The sequence below is a fragment of the Protopterus annectens genome, chromosome 1.part1 (genome assembly GCF_019279795.1).
Source record: "Protopterus annectens isolate FY-2018-M chromosome 1.part1, PAN1.0, whole genome shotgun sequence".
Lineage (NCBI taxonomy): Eukaryota > Metazoa > Chordata > Ceratodontiformes > Protopteridae > Protopterus > Protopterus annectens.
Window position 1 is genome coordinate 62,004,740 of NC_056726.1, and position 26,047 is coordinate 62,030,786.

Here is a 26,047-nt window from a genome sequence, read left to right on the forward strand (position 1 = left end):
ACTAACACTGGAGTGGGCTGTTCACTTGGAATACAAATGGTTACACTCAGTATTTCCAGATGCAGACCACACTGCATCAAGCACAATTTCTCTTAAGAGCACACAGGGCACCCACTCAGCCTGAGGTCTGGATTTCCTATCTGTCTTCCTCCAGGTCCAAGACTCCCCACTGGCACAGCCTCAGAGTTAAGTCCTCATCCAAGTGTGCAAGCCAAGTCTTCAACTACTGTCTCTGTGAAACCAGTGCTTCATGTCCCTCCTCCAAGTAGTTGACACACACACACTTTGAGATGTGATTTGCACACACACATATACACACATGCACACACACACACACACACACACCTGGGAAAGGCTGGCACAGGTTTACTAGCTATGCCCCCTCGTGCCCAGACTTTAAGGTAGTTATCACTGTCCCCGGCACTACAATACCAGCTACCTAAGGCTCTTGCAGGGGTACCCAATTGTACTAAGTGAAATTAATATTAATACAAATGGTAATGTTGACCAAACAGCAAGCCTTTCAGGAGTGGACAGAGTTATCATCAAATAAATATATGCAAATATTCTCAAAACTTAAAATATTTTTCTAAAAGAACCAGCCACTAACTGAAGTTTAACTATATTCAATAATAAATAATAAAAGAAAGTGAAAATACTTCTTCTTCTTTTGGCTTTTTCCCAGTTAGGGGTCGCCACAGTTGATCACCTGTCCACTCATGATTGGCAGTAGAGTTTTACAGTGTTGAGTTGCCAGCCTGGTACCCAACCTTCCACGGAAGGCACACACATGCACACACTCATGCCTAGGGCCAATTTAGAGTGTCCAATCCACCTATAGCATGTCTTTGGGATGTGGGAGGAAACCAGAGCACCCGGAGGAAACCCATGTGACCACAGGGAGGACATGCAGATTCCGCACAGAAGGTATCTACTTACAGTAAACACCAACGTTTCAATCACAGGAAGTATTAAAATAATACAGCTGGAAAGATTTACACAATTACAGAAAAACAATACTTAATTATTCTCACAATATTTTCCTAACTGATTTAGAGAATTATGATCCCTGGTCACTTACTAAAGCAAGGCAAGATGAAGTGGGTGAATGGTCTTCCTCCTTTGTCAGGTTCCAAGAACAGACTGCTCCTGAGACTTCAGTCTCCTCTAATATTTAAACATTATTTCTGTACAGAATGACATCACATACATCTGGTCATCTGACACTGTTTCCCACACTATCACCCATCACTAGAAGCTAATCTGGATTTTAGCACCTACTTGTCAATAACACACACACGGGCATTGCTCAGATATTGTGCAGCTGCTGGAAGTCATAAAACCAAAAAACACTTCTATTCTTCCTGCAGGAGCTAGTAAACCATACTTCTTAAAGACATTGCATCACTGGCTTCATTCAGAACTGTGAGATAACATCTTTATGGCCTAGGCCCAGTAGTTTAATTTTCTTACTATTTTTGAAGTTTGAGATTAACCTCTTCTCTGCCAGTATCCTCTGTCAAAACATACACATTTAATTTAGTTACAATAATAGATGTACATTTCTTTTCTTTCCAGAAGGGCACACTGTTAATGCATTTTAACACAAGCAGCTTTACAAGTACATTTTTAAACACAAGAATCTGTACAAATCAGTTTGATACACAAATGACATATAACTCTTTCCTAAATTCCAGCTAGCTGTGCTGGCATATCTTACACATCTACTGCTCTACTTCTCCTGGCATGGCTGGCAGTAGCTCATATTGTTACAGCATCTAATGTGCACATTACATCTTAAGTATACCCTTCTTAGGGGAAAGATGCAGGGGAGTCTGACTCTGTCATGACTTCTATGCTGTCCCTGATATGCATGAGACCCTCAGAATCAACCAGCATATGTACAGGTCAGTGATCCAGGCACACAGATTTGCTATACACATCATTACAGAGCTGCTGAATATGCTACATGGCATGCATGAGATCATGCAGCGACAATGAAATGATAGTGCTACTGAGGTCACTGGAAGCAAATACCATATTCACAGGTACATTCATGTGACACATTACAACTGCAATCCAGTCTGCCTCTACTGACCATGTAGTCCATGACCATAAAGAGGGACTGAGTACAAGGAGGATGTACATGTGGTGTTTCATGGCACTGTACACAGACTATTGCAGCTGCACCATCGATATCATAAACTGACACGTGACATCCTTGGGCATGGGTGAGGTTTGTCAACCTCTACTGATAAGACACTTCCTCAGTATACTCCAGAAAAATTCTATAGCTCCACTTCATCCCTGCCAAGGGACAGATCCATCCCCAGCATGTCTACCTGGCACAGTGGATACTTGCAAATGACACTTAGTGGCACCTCAGCTACACTGCTGGTGGCTATGAGCCCTGCAAACCATCAGAGCAGATGCTGGCATAAATTAAGTAGCATCAAACCAGAACAATCAATGGAAGTTGAGATTTCTAACACCCAGCAATCATCCAGAATGTGAAACTACTAGATTTCCCTCTGTGACCCTCCTACACCTTGTAATGTTGCAGTTAACTGCTACAGTTTTTCTCCACTTCTGCAAGTGTTAATGATTCCCCTCCCTATCTCCTAACTTGTGTGGGTACTTTGATATCTGGTGCACAGTGATGCTGAACAATGCACTGCCCTACCTCGTTTGAGTGTTGCAGGATTTTTCTTTTTATTCGTTGTTGTATGTGCCAAAGTCAACAGCTGTGGACCAGACTCCTTCACTTTGCCAGTGCAGTGTATTGAGCCTATCACTGCTTCTCATGTTGCTCTGCTGCTGTATTGTCCTCCTTGTATTATCTGCATGCCTGTTACCACATCACATGCAAAAGGCCCTATCATGGTGTTATTTAGCTGTACTGACTGTTTCAGAATGACTATGTTATGTAGCATGGTGCATACTATAAATGGTTCACTGCATATGTCAGGCATATACTGTAGTGCACTACCAGATGTGTCAGAATAGCAGTTAATCTTTCAGAAGTCCAAAACACACATTCCAAAATGTGTCTGTTTTTTCATGTTGACTGTCATTTCCTCAGTGGTCTTTTGGTTGTAAATGGAGGGGGTCATCATTCATGCTTCAAGGGCATATCTGGTAACACAGATGACACATTTTATGTAGCCTGCTCCCAGAATATATGATATCTGTTATGCATAGCCCATTCTGTCTGGTGTGTTGTGTGCGTGTGTGTGTGTGTGTGTGTGTGTGTGTGTGTGTGTGTGTGTGTGTGTGTGTGTGTGTGTGTGTGTGTGTGTGTGTGTGTGGGTGTACATGTGCACTTACCAATTAGATAACTCTGTGGAAAGTCCCCTTACAAGGACAACTAGTACAGACTATGACCCAGGTGAACTGAGTTTGAATAGAAACTCTAGCAGCTGATGAACTTGGTATGGCAGAATGGGCATGCCCACCTAGGAGGGGGAGGGAGTGCAAAGCATGTAGATGGCTGTAGCAGTCTTTTGCTGGTAGCACCCCTACCCCCTCATCCAGGAGAGGTGTTAGTCTAATAAGTTAAAATGCCCTTATTGCAGGGGTGCCCGTTGGGAACACTGTCAACCCTCATAGCTGCTTGAAGTGGATTCCGGTCACTAGGAAACAAATGGGCTCTAGTCCAGTTGGTAAAGGCTTGCTGGTTGTTAGCCATGGGAGCAAATAACGATAGAAATACAAAACATGCTGTTAAAATGTGTTGAGCAATTCCTACTGCTGTGCCTAACCTGGATTCTGTCATGTAATCTGTAAATCACAGCATTCAAAATGGCAAGAAATGACCGCATAGAGCTGTCATTTTATACATTTCTGATCTGATCTGCTATATTGGCCATCTTTATGTACCTATTCCTTGTTACTCCTTTCAATGGGCTTTTTCATTTACATGCCATTATGCACTCATTATCATGTAATACATATTGTATAGTCTGCAGTCTGAATCACAGCACTTTGCACACACACGGTCTTTGAATCACCCACACATTGAGAATGGCCATTTTCCAGCACTATTTTGCAATGCATATTTAAGAATCACAGCACAAATGCTGTTAACATAAAGCAGCATGAATGCTTATCTATTGTAAGGGATAATCTAAAAGTGCTTGTGTTTGTATGTGTGTGTATGTATGCGTATATCTGAGTGAGAGGATGCAACAAATGAAGATGTGATATTTGCTTCCCAAAGGGGGCACAATTAAAAAGAATGTATGCAGAAGAGCACAAAACAAAGAGAATGCAGAGCAGGACTTCGGTTTCACATTGTATGATGACAGAAAATTTAGTACAATAAAAAAATGTGATACAGGGAGAACTACAGAGGCGGTTGTAGAACATAATGATGAAGGGAGAGGAAGAAAGCAATTAGGAATTTATAGTACCAAAGAAAATAAGGAGGAGATCTGCAGATGGTAAAGGAAAGGCCTGAAATGAGTCACACTTCTGATATCCGAGTAAGGCAAAGGATGGCAAAAATAGCAAACTTAAACTAATGGGAAACAAATGGAGAAGATGTTTGATATGCAGAAGTGAGCCTAAAATTATTAACTTTATATGTACAAGTTTGAAGTCTAAGGTAAGAAGGCAGACTATATTACAATGGTTACAAGAAGCAAAAAATGGCCATTATGAGTTTACATGACATTAAATATATTAAATAAGTTTAAAGAAATCTCTTTGGCACTGTATAGGGTTGTGTTACCTTAGTGGTATATGAATTGTGGAGATGATAACATAACCCTAACTAAAATATGTTAAATAAAATGTATAGCTGTTTATTTGCCAAGACTGACAGTAATATCACTGGGGAGTTGTTTTATTCACACTAGCCACAGATTTAACTGAAATGCCCTTCTGCTAATACAGATTTTAATTTAGTATATTTACAGAAAGAGAAATTAATCCAGGAAGAAGATAGCATGTTTTGCTCTTGCAGAGCTGCTGTGCAGAATAAAGGCAAAGGAAGTAAGAATAGATGAAAGCATCAGTCTGAAAACCTGATGTTACTGCTGACCTCACATAGTGAAGTGTCAATATGCCATGGGTTGATTGTCCATGGCATGTTACTGTGGCAGGGATGGAAGAGAAGCTACATGTTGATTAGTGGCATATAGGCTTTATTTCTGTTGTTATATTAGGGTTATTTTATTATTATTATTTATATTTTAGTTAAGTGGTTCCTAGAATTGCAGTGTATAACTACCTTTCGGGTATGTTTATTTGCCTTTCAGAATTAGAGTCCATTTCCCATGTGCATTCAAAATGTTGCTTATGTACAAGCTGCAAAGAGAATGGGATGACATCATTATCTGAGAGGAAAGTTGAGCTGATTGTGATACATGTAGATCCTATAAATATTTGTATGTACCGTAAATAACTCTCATGAACTGCCCCACCTCCGCATCTTCTGTACTCCGTAATTGTTCTTATCTTGTTGTGTCTGATTAACAGTTTTCATAACTTATGTAAGAATTTATATTACCAATATGTTCACAGATTGAGATTGTGCTTTTCTAGTTGAAGAAAACATAAAACATTGTAGTATATTGAAGAAGATGAGAATAACGATTTTGGAGAAACTACATTTACCATTTGCTAAATAATGATATAGATGAAAAAGAAATAAAGGAGACAGAGAGAGAAGAAGAGTTTGAGGAATGTGGGATGGATTTAAAGGAAGGAAGGAATAAAATAGTTCAGATGTATGGCATGGTTGTGTAATGAATTTTTAAAAGCATGGCAGATTGTATGTGAGGTTTGGGAAAATAGAGGTTGGGTAATATCTGTATGAGGAAGCAAGTACACAACTTTTTAGAAGATTCATTTTTTAACCTTTTGATTATCTCAATTCAGTATGTAGCTGAATCATTTTTTAGGGTAGAGGGAAGAGATTCTCAAAGTTTTAGGGCAAGGAAAGGGAACATGTGGACTGAAATATATAGTTTGGAGTGAGGAGCCTTAGTGGGAAACTGATCTAAGGTGATAACATGTGGCTCTGGGTACTAGGTGACCACATAGGAGTCAAGTTTTAACAGTTTGATCGTAATGAAGCCCTGTAGTAAATGGGTTCTCTTTTTTATGGTCTAACATTTTGCTGTCAAGAGAAAAGTGGTGCTGTTCTTTGTTGGTGGATAAAGTAATAAATCACAAGGTGCAACTGCAAGTTGCTTGTATGGCTGAAAGGTTCTCCTTTGATGTTTTAATGATAATGGAGATGGCATACTTTTGTTGTGCTTTACCAGGTGTATATCTGCTTATATCTGCTTCCTGGTGGTGAAAGTGGGAATTTTTTGATACTTCTCAATGTGATGCTGAATTAACTAGGAGAATGTGGTCAAGTAAAACACCCATATATTGGAAATTACATTTTTGTCTCTAGTTTATCATGGTTATTACAAAGGATATATCAGCTGGGGATACTGATATGAGCTTTTTGTGGGTTCTTAATGTGTCAGCTTTTGAGTTAGTTACTTGTAGTTGCAGATGCTTTTTGAATAAAAATTTGGAAAGTACGGAAATGTCATGTTCATGCTTATACATAACCCTGTTGTCTCTGTACAGAATGAATTGTAGTTGTGGAATGTTGGTCAGAAAATGTTCATAGCCTGTTACTGGGCTAACAACCTGGTCGGCCCTTTCTAAGCCTAAGTATTCCCAAAAGAATAAGTATTCCCAAAAGAATAATGATATCCTGTATCCAAAAAGGACACTGCAACCCAGGCATTTATAAGCTACCTCTCTCCATAAGGGACATGAGTGCCAGGCCCAGTGTAAATGTCCTATTCCCCATCCACTGGTGTAGGTTGTGCTTTAACTAGTTAATAGACAAACTTAGCTTCACATGGATGGGAAGCCTGTTCTATGGGAGGAGCAGTCTCTGGGACACATATCTTATCTCTCCAACAGGTTCTGTTTAAGTCACAGACAAAATTGTATTTCTGGTGCTCTGACTTACGGATATGTAGGAGAGTCATAAGTGTGGGGTTTGTGAATGCCTTGTAAGCCAGGCATAGATCATTCCTCAGCAATCTACAGGAGACTAAGAAGATGGAAAAGGCTTTAAGGTACTGGGCATAAGGCATATTTGTTAAGCCTTGTTGTTTTATAGAGCTAATATGTGTTAGTGTTGACCTCAATTTGTACTGAAATCCTTTGTCTAGAGGCCTATCTGCTTACTTAGTGAGAGAAAGTGAGCAAAACTGGTTTCATCTGGTCAGGGCATTCCTGCAACTGTATTGTTTGGATAATAGGTCTATTTCGGCTTTCTGTGCCTTAAATTAGATATACCAGTTACTCAAGCTGTGCTGAGAGACTGACTTACTGCCTGCTGTGATATTTAGAAAAGATAAGAGTTTATTCTAATTTTTCATCTGCACTTTTGATTTAATATCTCTGTAATCTGTACAACTACTTTTTACTATCCTTTTTGTTGTGAGATAGAGCTAATATCTGTTAGTCTTGACCTCAGTTTGTAGTGAAATCCTTTGTCTAGAGGCCTAACTGCTTACTTAGTGAGAGAAAGTGAACAAAACTGGTTTCATCTGGGCAGGGCATTCCTGCAACTATATTGTCTGGATAATAGGTCTGTTTCTGCTTTCTGTGCCTTAAATCAGATATACCTGTTACTTAAGCTGTGCTGAGAGACCGACTTACTGCCTACTGTGATATTCAGAAAAGATAAGAGTTTATTCTCATTTTTAGTCTGCACTTTTGATTTAATATTTCTGTAATCTGTACAACTGTTTTTTTACTATCCTTTTTGTTGTGAGATAGAGCTAATATCTGTTAGTGTTGACCTTAGTTTGTAATGAAATCCTTTGTCTAGAGGTCTATCTGCTCACTTAGTGAGAGAAAGTGAACAGAACTGGTTTCATCTAGGCAGGGCATTGCTGCAACTGTATTGTTTGGATAATAGGTCTGTTTCTGCTTTCTGTGCCTTAAATCAGATATACCTGTTACTCAAGCTGTGCTGAGAGACTGACTTACTGCCTGCTGTGATATTCAGAAAAGATAAGAGTTTATTCTCATTTTTCTTTTGCACTTTTGATTTAATATCTCTCTGTACAACTGTTTTCCCCACTCACCCTGTTCTTGTCGTGGTCTTACATCTTGGTGGCTTTGAGTTGCCCACCTCTGGTATAAAGTTGATACTGGACATCCCCCAGTCACATTACATCAGCTCGTTCTACTGTTAATAGTGAGAACTTAGAAAAGGCCCACCCCTTTAGCTTCTGCATATTGAATTATCTCGTTATCTTCTGCCTCTTCACTTTCTAATAAAAAAACAAAAAAAAAAACTGTTTCCTACCTTTCCTTGAACTAGTGTAGCCCAGGTACAGATTTGCTGTATCCAGGATTTTTTGTAAGCTTCTCTTTTCCCTTAGATATGCTAGTTCCCTGCTCTCCTTCACTTTTATTAGCTTATTAGTGTAGCACTTTAAAGTATTCCTGGTGCCAGAAAGTCTGCTCTTCAAATTTTCCCTTAGAACTAGTTGGTTTCTCAGTAGTAGCACTAAAATCTGAATCCCTGTGACTAGCACTTGCTCTAAAACCTACTGGAAAGCACTAGGAAGCCTTAAACTGATATAAGCTCTCAATTCTCCTTGTTAATAAGGAGAAATTAATCGTAGGCACTAAGCCTGTATTGCAAAGTACCTTGCCAAGCTAAGTGAAAACAGCTCTTGTACTTTACAAACAAACACTGAACCAGGCATGTCCAAGGGTCAGCTTCTGGTGATTTCTCCTGTTCACCTGGTGAATCTGGTCATACTGGGGTAATGTAGCAATTGCCTCATGTACACAGACAACCCTCTCCTCCTACCACCCAACACTACAACCTGCGAGAGATGCACTTACATAGCCAAACTGGAAGCAAAGCTCTCTCCAGCTAAGGTTGGGCTAGACAGTCAAGAGGCGAAGGCTAACACCTGCACTACACCTCAAGCAACACATAGCCCTTTAACCACACACAAGGCAAGGTTGGAGCTGTAGTTCACCAACAGTTTATTGCACCACAAAATAAAAGAAACATAAGCGCTTTCATTATATAAAATACATAACTTCATCAGATAAAAGCCAACATTCAAATGGGCCCATATATATGACTTGCATAATCACATGACAAACACCAATTAATGAATTAAAGCAACAATGTATAAAAATGTATAAAAGCAGTTAAAAACACATATAACCTTTAGTAGATTCCCCAGAAAAAAATGTATATATATTTATGAAAATAATGCATAAATATGAATGTGAAAAACACATATTTTAAAACCAACTAAAAATGTAAATATATAAATATGTGTGTATAAGTCCATTAACACATATTTATGTGTATAAATCTATGCTATCTCAGTTCTGCCTTCATTTTTAACTCACATCCTATAGATGCAATTTCATTTAAACCTGGGAACCCCACTGCATCCAGGCACAAAATCCAATACAGCTCATGGTGTGACACCATCCTTGCAGCCCTGACAAATTGTCCCTTAACAATCGCTACACATACTGTAAGCCTTAATCACAAAGATGTGATGTTTCTGTGGACTCCAACTTGGATCATTTCCTTGTTCCATTCATAACCTTGTAGTATATATTGTTCTTTCATATTAATTTAGGTAGGATACCTTTAATTATAACTTTCCCTTCAGATTTAAAAGCTGAACTCATTTGAATTCACTCTGTCTTCATCCTCCACTTCTACTTCTGCCTCTGTCATATCCTTTCTCTGAATCCAATCTCCCATTTCTTCCTCAGAAAAATCTCAAAGAAAATGACAAACGTGTTTAGTTAATTCCTGTCCGTGACAACCCTGGAGCTAATTCAATGATTTATTAAATATTGTAACCACTATATTCTTAACCAAGTTTAGTTTCCCTTTAATCTGTCCCTTTCCCATGGCAGATTACCTGCACAATCTATACTCCATACTCACTTCTATGGACTCAGGACACCTTATACTTCTCACTTTGTGGATTTCACCAAAGCTTTCAGTTTAATCAGATGCAACTTCCAAATTATCTTTCTCTACTCTGTTCCATTCAGCCTATCTGAAACTGATTCAAGTCATATTTCAAACTCTTCTTTTTTTGACAAGCCTGAATCTAACCTCTTCTATGAAGCGCTTGTTCTTACAGAAGTATCAAAGTGGTTATCAATTGGTCACATCTCTTATTTATCTTAATCAATTCTCTTCTTCTGACCTGCACTTATCTAGTTATACACTTTATACTGATGATTTATCTTCAGGTCTCCAGAAACAAATTAAATCACACTTACCTAAGAACTGACCTCTTGAAATGTCTCAAATGTCTCACTCACTAGCTATCTTCTAAGCATGCTTTTCAACCTTTTAGCACAAGAATTATGGACAATGCCAAAAATAATTGGGGGGGGGGGCAGAGACAAAGGCCCAAATTTGTTAAATAACAGGTTTTACACTGGTATGCATTTTTTGAAAGATATGAAGCTTGAAATTCAAATGTCTGTCATTTCATTCATAACTGCAATCGTTTATACCTTGAAATCAAAATAAATGTATTTGTATAAAGCATTTTTCATCCACTTCTATACATGAACTTAAAGTATCCTCTGCATGTTAAACATGAGTAAAGACATGAATATGAAAATCTAGGAATTTAGATTTTCATATTTATATTCATGTTTTTACTCATGTTTAACATTTATTTGTTTCTAAAAAAGTTTTAGGTAGCTTTTGTATGAGAGAAGTCTGAGTAATATAAGTGTTCTTATGTAGAGGGTACTTTAAATTCTCGATTGGTCTTTTGATCACATAACTAGTAAGGGAGAGTATTTTAAGCACCATTTTCTTTAGTAACAGTTTATCTGAAGAATTTCATGTATAGAATTGGACGAAAAGCGCTTTATACAAATACATTTATTTTGATTTAAACTTACATCTGGAGTTCAGTCTACCTGCCTGCCTGGAACTTATTTGGATTTTGTTCATCAGTCTGCATTTTGCAGTTGTTTATCTAGTTGGTTTGATCCTTTATACCTTTCCAAAAAAAAAACTCTCAAATTTTATGAGTAACATACCAAAAGTATGAAACAAAAATCTAGACATTCTGCAAAATTCTCAACAATTGAGAGGTATTTTTACAAGGAAATGCTTTTCACTTGAATTAAAAACAAAATAATGGTCTTTGGTAACAGTATTAGTCTAACCTCCATCACAGCCCCCCCCCCTTCATTACTTATTAAACACATAGAAAGAATATGTTTATACTAATATCTACATATCCTTCTGGACCCTTTTCTCTGTATGACCACTTTGAGTACAAACTCAACTCCTCTCTTTCTCTCTCTCCTGCTGCAAAAGCTGTCATTTCCTTTTATTACAAGCATGCAAAATGGTCAGAAAAGGCATCTTCGACACACTGTTTGAATACTGACTCATCCTTGTCAAATATTCTTCCATCCAATACCTCAAAGTTCGATATATCCTTACTAAATGTATCTGTGCAGGGCTCCTATTATAACAACGAAAACACATTTTGTCTAATGCATTTTCATCAAACTCAAAACAGCGAACAGGCAAAACAGCGAAGCGGCTGTTCAGCGAATTATTTCCCTGGGAAAGAAGTCACTTGGCTGCTTCATTTCTTTGCCGTGTTCTGCACTGTAGTGTGGTCTCAGAGACTCCCTTATCTGGTATAGCTCCCAAATGTAAATGTGCAACAGTTACTGACCTTAGGGTTAGGGTGCCGATTAAGGTAAGTGCATATATGTTTTAAACTGTTTACTTTTTTTTTTGTGTTAGATGTACGGTTGAGTTATGTGCATATATGTTTTCAGCTGTTTACTTTTTTTTTGGGGGGGGGTTAGAATTAGGGTTAAGGTAAGTGTCTATGTGTTTGGAACTGTTTAATGTTTTTTTTTTTTTTTTTTGGTTGGAGCAGCGATTTCTTTCCCTAGGAAAGGCAGTTTGCTTCTGTGGCTAGTCCTGGGCTTACATCTGGTAGGTACAGCAGCTTCTGTATGTCTCCCAGAGAATGCCACTTCTCTGAAATAGATGCCCTATTCACATAAAACAGAGCTCTTCACTGACCCTATTCAAATACAATCTAGGTTATTGGATGAGAGAATGCGAATTCGCCCCTGAGGTGGCACCTATGTCCCATATGGACAGGGGGAGCCAGTGTTGGTCACAGAACCACTGTGTTCATAAATTTATCTGAACTACACAAAAAAGAACAAATGGGGATACTTGAGAGTAACATGGCTAGGCTTGTAAAGCCTCTAGGACTGCTAGCCTAGTAACTTCTTATGAACCTTCTATGCAGCCATTGACATGGCTGTACAGAGTTTCTAAGAGCAATTCAGCATGGGGTGTTGTGTTCTCAGTGTTTGGAGGGCACTGAATTTTGACAAACCATCATTAATAAAAGGTTATTTGCCTTGGAATAGTTCCTAACTGTTACTGGTTTTACTGGCATTACAGAGTTGATTTTGATTTCAAAGGAGACAGCTTTATGTTCAGACATTACCAGGGAGGACAAGATGGGGGGGGGGTGCAGCATTCTCCAATATTTGCAAGGATAAGTTCCAGTATATTGGAGCCTCTAGTGGGGTATTCACTGTTTGGTCAAGGGTGTTTGTATTTTCAAAGTTCAGGAATTGCTGTGCCTGAAGATTAGAGGCCAAGTAAGATTCCAGTCTATACAGAAGTAATTAAAGTCTCCCATGGGGTTAGCTTGTATGGTGAGTGTCTCCAGTAGGTCCAGGTATGCACTGTCAGCTTCTTGGGACATGGAGGGTGACCTATAGCCGGCTAGGATATGGAATATGATTTTGTCTGTGGTGATCTACATGTAGCGGAACTCCAGCATGTCATCCTGTCTGACTACCCTAGAGGTATGCTTATTATTGACTCATATAGAGACACCTCCACCTTTAGCACTGATCTGTGCAGTTTTTGGTCTAAAAGTGTGGAAGGCACTGAAACCTTGCACTGCTGGTATATATTGTGCTGTTTTAAACCATGTCTCTGTAATGAATATTTAAGGGTTGATTTTTTGTTTGTGAATTGTCTGAAGATGTTTACATATTTTTAGTAAACGAAAGCGCTAACATACAGTTTTTGTATACTAGCGTGGTGCTTTTTCCATGTTTTATTTTTTATTAGTTTGTTGAATTATTTAGTTTGTTTGCTTGTCTGTTTATGGAGAATCACACTACTACTGGAACACAAGGTCTTTCTACTTCTGCTTCGCAAGTCTTATTTGAGACTTTGGACTCTTTTTCCAACACTATGGAACCAACTACCAGTAACAAATCTGCGTCAATGGGGAAATTGACTGCTCTCATTGAATTACTTTCGCAACGAGTTGATATTTTATTCAATCAAGTTGCAACTGCCTTACCTCTGAAACCTGGAAGTTCCAGTTTTTTAGCGTCCAGTAACCGTGGATCTACCCTAGGATCAAAGGATTGGGGGAATGTGACTACCGAAACTTCCCACTCTTCAGGATTACCTTGCACTGGTGTCCAGGCACACAACGCGAATGGAGCGAGTGAAAGTCTTATTTCTAACACAACAAACGTCAATGTAGTAAGTATGCCTAATTCTCTACCATCATTAAATGACTGGCTTAAAGAACCAGCTTGTTTTATTACCAGTAGTAGCTTCAGCAATAACAACAGTAGGGGTTCCGTTGAACACGAGGACTCCTTAGCTAATAAATTGAAATTGTTTGATTTCAAACTTTTTAAATTTAAGAAGCTACAGATAGAGGTTCAGCATCTAACTGAGTGTGTAAAAAGAAAACAAGTCCCAAAGGGACTTAGACAATGGAGATTTCCAACAGGCCTGATTGCCAATTCCCCATTTCATAAAGAATTATTTTGCCTTTTTGACAAACAGGGCATTGAACTGATTGAATGTTTAATTAAAGATTATGGTCGACAAATAGAGGTTTTTAAAAAAGAACTAGCAGACTTAGGCAACAGCATTAGGTTGGACGTCGAGCTTCCGCGGTATAAATTTGACTTTCTTCGAATTTTTTAGAGTATGGAGAGTGCTTTATCAAAGATAAAAGAAAACAAGGTCAAGAAACTAAATAGTGACTCTATTGCATACGAAAAGGGTGTTGCTTACCCCTCACCTCCCTCGAATTTTTTAAAGAAAGGTATGAACATTGACTATGACCAGACCTCCTCAGGGGATATATTCATTGGACTTGACAACAATAATATACCATTTGATGAAACTGTAATGAGTTCACCAGTTAGAAGGAGTGAGAGACTTGCGAGTAAAAATAGGAACAACGGTTCTGACTCTAACAGTGTTAAGAATCAAGAACAGAATCAGGGTTTTCAAACCTACAGAAATGCGAACACTGGGGGGCAACAGAATCAAGTCCAGTATCAAAGTCAGTGGAAGAGGAAGAAACAGAACAGGAACAGGAGATAATCTCTCCAAGTGACTTTAATTTTATTGTTTCTAAAGAAATTGAACAAAACAATTTATGTATTCTTTGTAATAGTTCTAATGATTTCAAAATTTATAATTATTCCTCTTTTGTTCCTGATTCTGCACTCATAGAGATTTTAGCTAGAGGGCTTTCTTTTGTTCCCACTTTTAGGAGAAATTTGGACAGAACATTGATTGACTTGAAAACTTTTACAAGGAAATTGAATTTAAATGTTCTTTTAGGTAGTAATTCGAGTCTCACGAAAGATTTTAGAGTCGCCAGCATCTTTATCCCTGTGTTGCACCCCACTATTGCTCTTTTTGAAAAAATATGTGAAAATGATTTTAGGTCACTTATGGGTACATACTTTCCTAGTAACATTTTTAACAATAACTTTACCCAAACTGAGAAAGATGCATTACAGGGGTTGACATTTTCAAACATTCGTATTATGAAACCAGATAAAGGGGGTGGGTTGGTCTTCATGAACAGGGAAGATTATGTATTGAACATGGAGTCATTACTTGACAGTGAAGCTTACATGCAAGTGTCTCTTAATGAGATGAATGGAGCTTACCATAGGATCACTGGGTTCATCAAAGATTTGTTCATTGAAGGTCAGATTGATTTGGACCTTATGAATTATTTGGAAATCATTTATCCAATTACCCTGACCCTTTTTGGGTTATCAAAAATACACAAAAATTTGCAAAAACCACCCTTTCATCCCATCATTGATGGGAGACAATCTATCACATATGGGTGTGACAAATTTGTTGATTGTAAACTTAAGGAGGCCTTGAAAAATGAGGTGCAGATTTGCAAAGACTCATGGGATTTTTTGCAAACGATTAATAACTTCCCTTTTGACGAGGCCCTTAATTTTTTTACAATTGATGTTTGCGACCTTTATACATCTATTCCACAAGAACTTGGATGTGAATGGGTGAGAGACTTCCTTTTAGAAAAACAGGTAGAAGGACAAAGTATTGATTTAATCATATACTTATTGGAACTAGTCCTTAATAATAATTACTTTTTGTTCAACAAACAATTTTACCTCCAGAAAATGGGTGTAGCCATGGGGTCCCCCTGTGGAGCAACTTTTGCTAATGCTGTTATGGATTTTTGGGAAAAGCATTATTTGTTCGTTGACACCATCTTTCAGGAGAGGACCGCATGGTACACCCATTACTTGGATGATATATTCATTTTGTGGAGAGGAGATATTGCCTCTGCCACTACTTTTGTTGAACAAATTACTAAATACACCAATTTTTTGAAATTTACATGGGAATTCCAAACAGAATGGATTTCATTCTTGGACGTGGAACTAACAAAGAATATTAAGAAATATAGTTTTACTTCCAAGATTTTTAGGAAATCCACATATTCTAATGCATTTTTGCACTTCTCCAGTTGCCATCCTTACCACCAGAAAAGGGGTGTGGTGAAAGGACAACTCATTAGGGCTGCCAGGATGGTGACTTTGGAGGATGACTTTTTTCAAGAATGTATGTTATTAAAAGATATGTTCATCAAATGTGGGTACCCACCTAGATTGGTGGGTGAACTTATTGAAGAGGTGAAGAATAAAAGGGCAAGTGGTTTATTTAAACCAATTTTACAGTTAAAAGAGAATGAAACAACTATTGAATCTAGAGTGGACTTGTCAGATGATTTGACCACCTCTTTTGATTGCCCACTTTTACATGACTTTAATAATGTAAAGAGCTTTGAAAAAGAGGGTTCATTTGTATCTAGTTTTATTACCATGTTTTCTTTGGATGCTCCATCTTTAAAAACTATTATTTTCAAAAATTGGTGTTATTTATCAGAAGATCAATCAATTAGTAAACACATTAATGAACATCCTCAAGTGGTTTTTCGTAAGGGATGTAATTTGAAAGTACTTTTGGAAAATAATAATTCCAATATGCACTGCCCACATAAAGGGATGTTCAAATGTGAAAATTGTCATTGGTGCAAGTATATAAAAGTGAGTAACTCATTTACAGTAAAAGGAAAAAAGTTTTACATCAATGGGAAGTTTAATTGTAACACTGGGGGGGGGTGGTATATCTTAGTTTGTGCTCTAAATACCAGGCTTTTTATATAGGGAAAACTGATAGACCACTGAAAAACAGAATTTATGAACACTACTATGCAATTAACAAAGGGAACACTACCAATGCCCTAGCTAGGCACATTTTATCATTCCCTGAGCATGAATATTTATTCATAGCTATTGAAAAAGTATCTGAGAATGAAAGAGGGGGACTGACTAGCCTAAAACTTGAAGAAAAAGAAGTTTTATGGCAGTTGAAATTAAATGCTTTGGTCCCACCAGGTTTAAATGATGTAATCTCTATCAGGAGCACTTTAAAACTTAAAGCTTTATTAAGATAAAAAATATACTGAATTTCACGAGAAAATAATTTAACATAGTATCTATGAATAGATTTATGTAGTTTACACTTTACATTTTATGTTCTTTTACTTTAAATTGAGGTAAGGTTGTTTCAGGAAATGATGTCATGTTTTTTAAAGTATTTAAGGGTTGATTTTTTGTTTGTGAATTGTCTGAAGAAGTTTACATATTTTTAGTAAACAAAAGTGCTAACATACAGTTTTTGTTTCCTAGCGTGGTGCTTTTTCCATGTTTTATTTTTTATTAGTTTGTTGAATTATTTAGTTTGTTTGTAATGACACAGATGTCTATATTCTCGAGTGTGAGTGAAGTCTTTTGTTTTGGCCCTGGCAATGAGCTGTAACATGCTGAGGTTCAGTTAACTTGAGTTTGTTATGTTGGTAGGTTTATCAATTTGGCATTGCCTAAAAACGGCACTGGGGGAAGGATAACATTTTATTCAGTATTCGAAAGCCTAGAGGAGAAAGGTGCAGTCCATTCTTAGCAAAATGATTGCACTCCTCAAAGATATTCCAGAAAATCACCCATTTTATGAGTAATACGCCAAAACTATGAGGCAAAGTCAGGGACATTCTGTGAAATCAGGCAGAGTTCCAACTTTGCTTCATGTCTCCTCTGAAATAAAATTGAAACCATTGAAATTAGAGATCCCTTTCACCCAAGGAAATTTCTCTAAGGTAAAGTACCTATTCAAGTGATACATTGGAAAGCCTCAAATCCATACCAAACCTAGTTAATTCCACTGAATATGCAGAAATGTACACCACCACACTATACCAGTATGTAAATAGCTGCATAGATGCAGCTGTAACCTGTAGGAACAAGCACAGGGTAAACCCCAGAAACAAACCCACATGTTTGAACTATATCAACAAGCTTTTCAATAAAAGGAAGAGAATTTTGACCAAAATTAAGAAGAGTAATTCTACAGAACGATAGAGCCTTTGTCACTGAAATAAACATAAATTCCACCAAAGCCAAGTATGAGGCTAAAATAGCTACTGAAGCCAGAGACAATCACAAGACGATTTTTAGTTATTTAATCTCAAAAATACAGCACAGCAATGCACCAGACTGATTGTCAACAGTATTATATAAACTGAGGCTGAAGATATAGCCAACCTACTGGCAGAAAATTAATCTCTAACTTTACCCCTTTCTTCCCTCCATCTGTCCCTCAAGCTATACCTGAAACAAGTCCTAAAGGCATTACGAAAAGCTAAACGTATTGCATTGATGGGTCCTAACAATATCCCTCGATGCATCTTAAATAGCATGAAGCATGATTTAGCCACACCCTGACAACACTGGTGAGCCTCTGCCTCCATACCCATTTTGTATCGAGTGAATGGAAAGCAGCTACAGTCATTCCCTGTGTGAGAACTTAGTAAATGCTCACCTCTTTAGCTTCTGAACCTTGAATTATCTCATTATCTTCTGTCTCCACTTTTTACTAAAAAAAAAACAAAAAACAAAAAAAAAACAAAAACAAAACAAAACTGTACCACTTTCTACTTCATTTTGCTGTTTGCCATATTTATCACTGCTTTATTAGTGCTGTCTGTTACTGTTGTGATTTGTGAGCTATTGTTTCAAAGCAATATTTATTTATTTATTTATTGACATTTGTTAACCGGGTTTGTCCATCTGGGCTTGTGGCACATTTTCAATGGAGACCCGAGGAGAAAAGCTCCAGTAGTACATTTTTAAACAAGTACAATTTTAAACAATATTGATATAATAGCAGTTGTAGCAAAAAGATTCACGTATGTTGGGGTACATGCATAAAGTTAAAGTTGCATTAAAAAGAAGCTTAGTAACATAATTTTACATTGATATAGTTCAATAGGTCAAAAATATATTTTTTTGTTTGTATAAAATTATGCAAATGCATAGTAGACACATCGGAGAGAGTGTAATGAGGTACTAAGTATGGTCCTTTTGAGGGTACATAAAGGGAAGGAAGACTAGGTGGGGTCATGGCAAGGGCAGGTCCTGGAATTGAGAAAATAAGCTTTTAGTTCATTTTTAAAGTGTGAGGTGTGGGAGACTGAATGTAAGTCAAGGGGAAGTTTGTTCCAAGCATGGGCAAGAGAGTGTTTGTAGATTTGTTTGCCTACTGACCTTTTTGGGTGATAGACATCAAGTAATTGTTGGTTAGAAGTACGCAGGGTCTGGGATGGGATGTAGAAGGAGACTAAGGAAGATAGAGATGGACAGAAGGAGGTTTTTATAAAGAATAGAGTGTAGCATATGAAATTGATAACATAGCAGAAATTGGGGGAGTTCAAGCCATTGAAGAGGGTTTAAAGAAATGCAGTGGTGTGACTTGTATGGGGAGTTAGTAATGAATCTGGCTATTTTATGGTAAGTATGTTGGAGTTTGTAGCTGTGCCTGTAGATTAGAGGCCAAGTAAGATTTGATGTAATTAAAGTCTCCCATGGTGTTAGTTTGTATGGTGAGTGTCTCCAGTAGGTCCAGGTATGCGCTGTCAGCTTCTTGTGACAAGGAGGGTGACCTATAGTTGGCTAGGATATGGAATATGATTTTGTCTGTGGTGATCTACATGTAGCGGAACTCTAGCACATCATCCTGTCTGACTACCCTAGAGGTATGCTTATTATTGACTCATATAGAGACACCTCCACCTTTAGCACTGATCTGTGCAGTTTTTGGTATAAAAGTATGGAAAGCACTGAAACCTTGCACTGCTGGTGTATATTGTGCTGTTTTAAACCATGTTTCAGTAATGACACACATGTCTATATTCTCGAGTGTGAGTGAAGTTTTTTCTTTTGGCCCTGGCAATGAGCTGTTACACGCTGAGGTTCAGTTAAGTTGAGTTTGTTATGTTGGTAGGTTTAGAGTGGAGGCCTGGATATTGGTAAGAACTGGGGAGGCGTATAAGAGGGAGGGGAGGAGGAGTGCCTGGCCCAGGGTAAGTCTAGATTCAGGGGTTAGGAATTTTTTGTTCCGATATAGCAGACCTAATTTCTGGGTTTTTTTTATACACTGGAGTATGTGTAGGTTGAACTTTAGTTTGTCATCGATAATGACCCCTAGGAGTTTTGTGTGGGTGTCAGGTTGGATAGTTGTATTGTTTGAAGATGTAATAAAAAAGGAGGTTTTGTGATGAGAAAGAGAACGGTCATTATATTGATTAACTATATTTCATTGCTATCTACTGCAATTCATTACTGTTTAACTGCATTTTGCTGCATTTTGTGGCTGTTTAACTGCATTTTTTCATACTGCAAGTGCTATTATTTTGACTATAAATGATTAATTTGTGCTTCATTGTGAGTTTTTCTCATTGTGAGTTTTTTCTTACTGAGTTCTTAACCTTAAAATTGAGTAGCATAGTCTAAATACAGGTCTGCAGCATCCAGGGCTTCAGCTGCATGGTTTATAACCCTTTTTGAGGTATTCCAGCTACAAGTTAACTGTTTTTTTCTGCAAAAAAACAAAAAAACAAAAAAAAAACAAAGCAAAAAGTTCTAAGCTTATTTTCCACCTTTCCTGTTACTAGAGTAGTTCAGATACATATTTGTTGTATCCAGGACTGTTTTGTAAGTTTCTGAGTTCCCCAGACCTTTCTGTGTTAGAAAGAAGCCTTCCAGCTTCTCAGTGGGAGTAGTACAGACTAGGTAGCCTATCTACCAGAAGAGGAGTGATTTCTGGCTCTGAAATTGTAGTTTATTGGCCGTTTGGGCAGTTTTTCTATCCCTTTCAGCTTTCTGGTTTAAAAGTCCATGTTTTTGTGGGTTTGCACTTGTTTAAGCTCCACAGATCCTGTTTTGGCATCCTGCAGACTTCAAGAGCAAAAGGAAGGAGAAAGAGAGACTTTAAATGCCTCCGTTTTGATTTTTTCTGATTATACTGCTTTCTGCACTTGATTTAAGTCATTTTTTTAATTTAGTTTACTTTATATTTGCTTTAATATTGCTACACATTCAAGTGTGCTAGCTTGCACTGCATTTAAAGTATTTTTATTACAATTTTAAGTGTTTTTTCTGCAAAAAAAAACAAAAACAAACAAACAAAAAAAAAGAAGTTCTAAGCTTGTTTCCTGCCTTTCGTGTGACTAGAGTAGTCCAGAAACAGATTTTCTGTATCCAGGACTGTTTTGTAAGATTCTGAGTTCCCCAGACCTTGCTGTGTTAGAAGGAAGCCTTCCAGCTTGTCAGTGGGAGTGGTCAAGACTAAGTAGTCTATCTACCACAAGTGGAGTGGCGTCTGGCTCTGAAATTGTACTTTATTGGCCGTTTGGGCAGTTTTTCTATCCCTTTCAACGTTCTGGTTTAAAAGCCAGTGTTTGCATGGGTTTGCACTTTTTTAAGCTCCACGGATCCAGTTTTGGCATGCTGCAAACTACAAGAGCAACAGAAAGGAGAAAGAGAAACTTTAAGCGCCTCCATTGATTTTTTTCTGATTATACTGCTTTCTGCACTTAATTTAAGTTGTTTTTCATTTAACTGCATTTATTTTATCTGTATTTGCTTTAATATTGCTACACACTCAAGTGTGCTAGCTTGCACTGCATTTAAAGTATATTACGGGTGCCAAAAAGTCTGCTATTCAATTTTTCCCCTTAGATCTTGCTAGATCTCTTCTCTCTTGCACTTTAATTAGCTTATTCGCCTAGCACTTCATCAGGCTTTTTGTAGCAATTATTGTAGCACATATGAGTGCTATCAGCACTAGATGTCCTATAAGGAAACAGCTCTAGTGCTTAGTAATGATGGCCATCCCTCCTGGCATGTCTAAAAGCCAGTTCCCCGTGCCTTCTCCTATTAACCTGATGAACTTGGGCATTCTGAGGCAGTGTAGCAACTGTCTCATGAACACAGACAACCCTCTCCTCTTACCTCCCAACACTGAGACTTGGGAGAGATGCGCTTATATCTCCAAACTGGAAGCTATGAACTCTCCAGCCAAGACCAGAATAGCTGGTCAAGAAGAGAAGGTCAACATCTGCACCACACCACATGAAACACACAGCCCTCCAGACACTCACCATCACAGCCCTCACATAAAAACACAAACCACACACCCACCTTCGCAGAGGCTTTCAATAGAAATCTTCCCAAACAGCAGAGACCTCCAAGGCAGAAACATACTCGACCACCACAACACAGCACAGACCACAAGACATATAGCTCACCTACATGGTGTGCCCCACAACCTAAGCCCCTAAGGCAAAACAGCTTGCCCAATGCAATAATCATACATGACTCAACAGTGAGGCACACTTTGCCCCACTCACTAGCATGAATAAGGAGAAGGTAAGAGTCAACTGTCTATCAGGTGACAGAATCTGACACATAACACACCCACTCAGTTTGTTCCACAACAAGTACAAGTATGACTCTGTCATTATCCATGTGTGTGTGAATGACCTGAGATGCACCTCCCTGGACTACATGAAAAGAGGCATGGTGAAGCTCTTGGATTATGTGGCCCAGGCAGGTATGACCCTAGCCCTGCGCAGCATCCTACCATCGCCCAGAATTATACTGCAGTACAAACAGAAAATGATTGACTTCAACAATTGACTAAGTTTCTGGTGTCATTCTAAGGGGATCCAGTATCTGTCTGCTTGGGATGACATGATTGAAAGACCTCAGTGCTTTGCCAGAGATGGCCTGCATCTGTCACCCCTGGCTTTCTGGGTACTGGCTAAGGCTCTTGCCACTCCTATAGTACCTTTTTTAGGTGGTGTTCCAAAGACCAAATTACCACTGTAACAGCTATAAATAAATGCAATCTGAGGGTCAAGCTGCTCAGCGCTAGAAGTCTAACTCTCAAGATGCAGTCGCCCAAAGCACTCCTCAAAATGGAGAACATTGACATTTGTGCTGTAATGAAGACCTGGTTTAAAGCAGCAGAAAGCACCCCTGCACTGCCAGGCTATAACTCATTCCACACCTTTCCGCCCCAGAACATGGACTGAAGCTCCAAAGGCGGTGGTGTCTCCATATTCATAAAAGATATGCACACCTCCAGACTAGTAGCTCAGCATAACGTGTCTGAGATACTCCAGGTACAACTAACATTGGGTAAGATGGTGATTTAGGTCATAGCCTGCTATAGGTCCCCAACCATGTCCCAAGACTCTCACTCTATATTCCTAAGCACCCTGGAAACTATTAAGATCCAACCCAACACTCTCATACTAGGTGACTTCAACTACCCTTCCATCAACTGGGAAAACTATTCATGCACCAATGCACTAGCCCAACGCTTCCTGGATTTCATCAATGCCAATGCCCTGGACCAGCTCATTCTTACCCCCACAAGAGGAAAAACATCCTTGACCTGGTTATTACTAACATGGGCAATCATTGCTCCTCACAAGTAGTCAATTCCTCCCTGGTTAGATTCAACCACAAACTAATCACCATGGAAATCCACATCTCACCCATGCCCCCTGCAAAGGTATCCACCATGAAAAACTTCCCCAAAGCTGATTTTGGACTCCTAAAAACAGAGGTGGCTAACTTCATGGCACCCATGCCAATGGAAAATAGATGCATGACTGCCGAATCATACACCAATGCACTGTAAGAACATGTACATAAATGCATGGAACTAGCCATACCCAACAGAACCAAGACGCTCTCCTCTCCAAGAAAAAGGAAGCCAATCTGGTGGTCTCTTGTCATTAATAAACTTTACAACAGAAGGAGGAAACTGTTGCAGAAAACTGTGGCAGAAAACTGTTGCAGAAAAAGTCCCAAGTCTGGAAAAATTCCCTTATTAGCCTCAACAAAACCTCCAAAGCCAGCTGTGAAGGCAGAATTGCAGCAGACACTAAAAACAACCACAAAGCCTTACCACCTATCCTGAGGTAACAGATACTGGCAACATACTGGCCGACAGATTCAGTGCCAACTTTACCTCTCTCTCCCCACCTAAAGGACCAATCTGAATACCAGAAGAATACCAGGCACCCAGCATTACTGCAGCATAGGTTAAATCTGATAAAACAAAATGTAAGCAACAAAACACCAAAGCAACCCTTCCACTGCTCAAAGAACCAGTCAATGGAGGAACGTGGTAGATAATAGGTTAAAGCTGCATTGTCCAAGGATAAGAAGGCTTCCATGGGACCCGACAATATCCCTGATTGTGTTCTACATGAATTACAATGTGAACTGGCACCACATCTGTGTGCCCTGTTCACTCACAGCCTCACCTCAGGCTTTGTCCCTACCGAATGGTGCACTGCTACAGTCATCCCTTTCCATAAAGGAGGAGCGACTACAGACCCTGGAAATTATCGCCCCATTAGCCTGACATGTCTGATGTGTAAGGCTATGGAGCGCATCATCATGGACCTAATTAACAAGGATATAGGGAATCTCCAAACTCTAGATCCCATGCAGTTTGGTTTTCTGAAAGGTAGATCATGCCTACTCAACCTGGTTGACTTCTTTGAGTCAGTCATCAGAACTGTGGATGAAGGTAAGGCAGTTCATACAGTCTACCTCTATCTGGCCAAGGCCTTTGATAACATTCCTCACTCAGGAATTATTGATAAACTCACCAAACTAGGCATCAACCTCTATATCATTAGGTGGGTTGCAAACTGGCTCAAAGATAGAACCCACAGTGTGAAAGTAGTGGACTCCAAGTCAGAATGCCAACCGGTCACAAGTGGAGTTCCAAAGGGATCGGTCCTGTGTCCTCTCCTGTTTGGCATCTACTTCTCAGAAGTCCAGACCAACACGGAGGGACTCTGGCTGACCAAGGTCATAGACGACTGCAAGCTGGGAGCCATTATTAACTCCCCAAGTGATGCAGACATCCTACAGAAAGGCCTCACTAAGACCAATGACTGGTTTCGAAACCATGGCTTAAGCATAATGACAAAAAATGCGTTGTCATCCCCTTTGGGAAAAACTCAGTTGCCACTAATTACCACATCGATGGAAGCCCTCTGAACACTGAAGGCATTATAAGAGATCTGGGGACACAGGTTGACAGCAACCTCTCCTTCGACCACCATATTGCTACTGTGGTCAGAAAGTCCTTCTATGTGGCATGTCTCATTACCAAGGGTTATGCATTCTGGAAGAAAGAGGTCATCATTTCTCTCTACTCTTCCCTCATTAGACCAACCATAGAGTATAATGCCTCATTTGGCATGTACCTCACTAGACACCTGCAACAGCTGGATAGGCCACAAAGTACCTCAAGAAGAGGATTCTAGGCATTAAACACATGTCCTACATGGACAGACTCAAAAAAACTCCAGCTATTCTCTGTTTAATATCACCTAGTAAGAGGCGATCTCTGCTTGACTTACAAAGCCGTGTTTGACCCAGCTCGGTTAGAAATGCTACATCTAAAGAAATCCCAGTCCCTCCGCACCACACACTCCAGATACCTCAACCTCATTATCACAAACAACAGAAAATGCTGGAGGGACAGGTTCATAACCCAGAGACTGCCCATGCTCTGGAATAAACTTCCCATACATGTCAAACAGAGCACCTCACTGGCCCTCTTCAAGAGAAATCTTGATGAGTGGATGGGAAATAGAAAGTTCATCCTGGGGATCACTCCAGTGGCTAAGTGATAGAAGCACTGGAAACTAACGTCAGGCAGCACAATGCCAGGGCACTTCTATGGGCTAGGCTTGTAAAGGCTCCGGGGCCATTAGCCTAGTACACACCTATGAACCTATAAGGTATCGTCTGTTAAAAGTTCAACACAGTTGTGTGGCTAGAGGAATATTTACTTGAGTACACATGTAAGCTTATGTGTGTGTGAGGGTGTGTTTGGGAAGTTTGTATTTATCTGGTAACTAGGCTGGAAGTGGAGATAATTTCTGGTCTTACACAGACACACACACACACACACACACACACACACACACACACACACACACACACACACACACACACACACACACACACAGACACACTTGCCAGTATTGTCTAATTCATGAATAAATATTTCTGTAGTGAACCAAAGCTCTATAAGATGTTTAACAAATAAGTATGCTTGGTTGGCATTGAGGTAAAAACAGTGAACTCTTAGGAGGGTTTTCAGATATTAATTAAAATATGTTAAATCTCTGTTTAGCTTTATTTTATTTATTTATTTAGTTTACATTTGTGCCGACTGGACCAGGCCAAT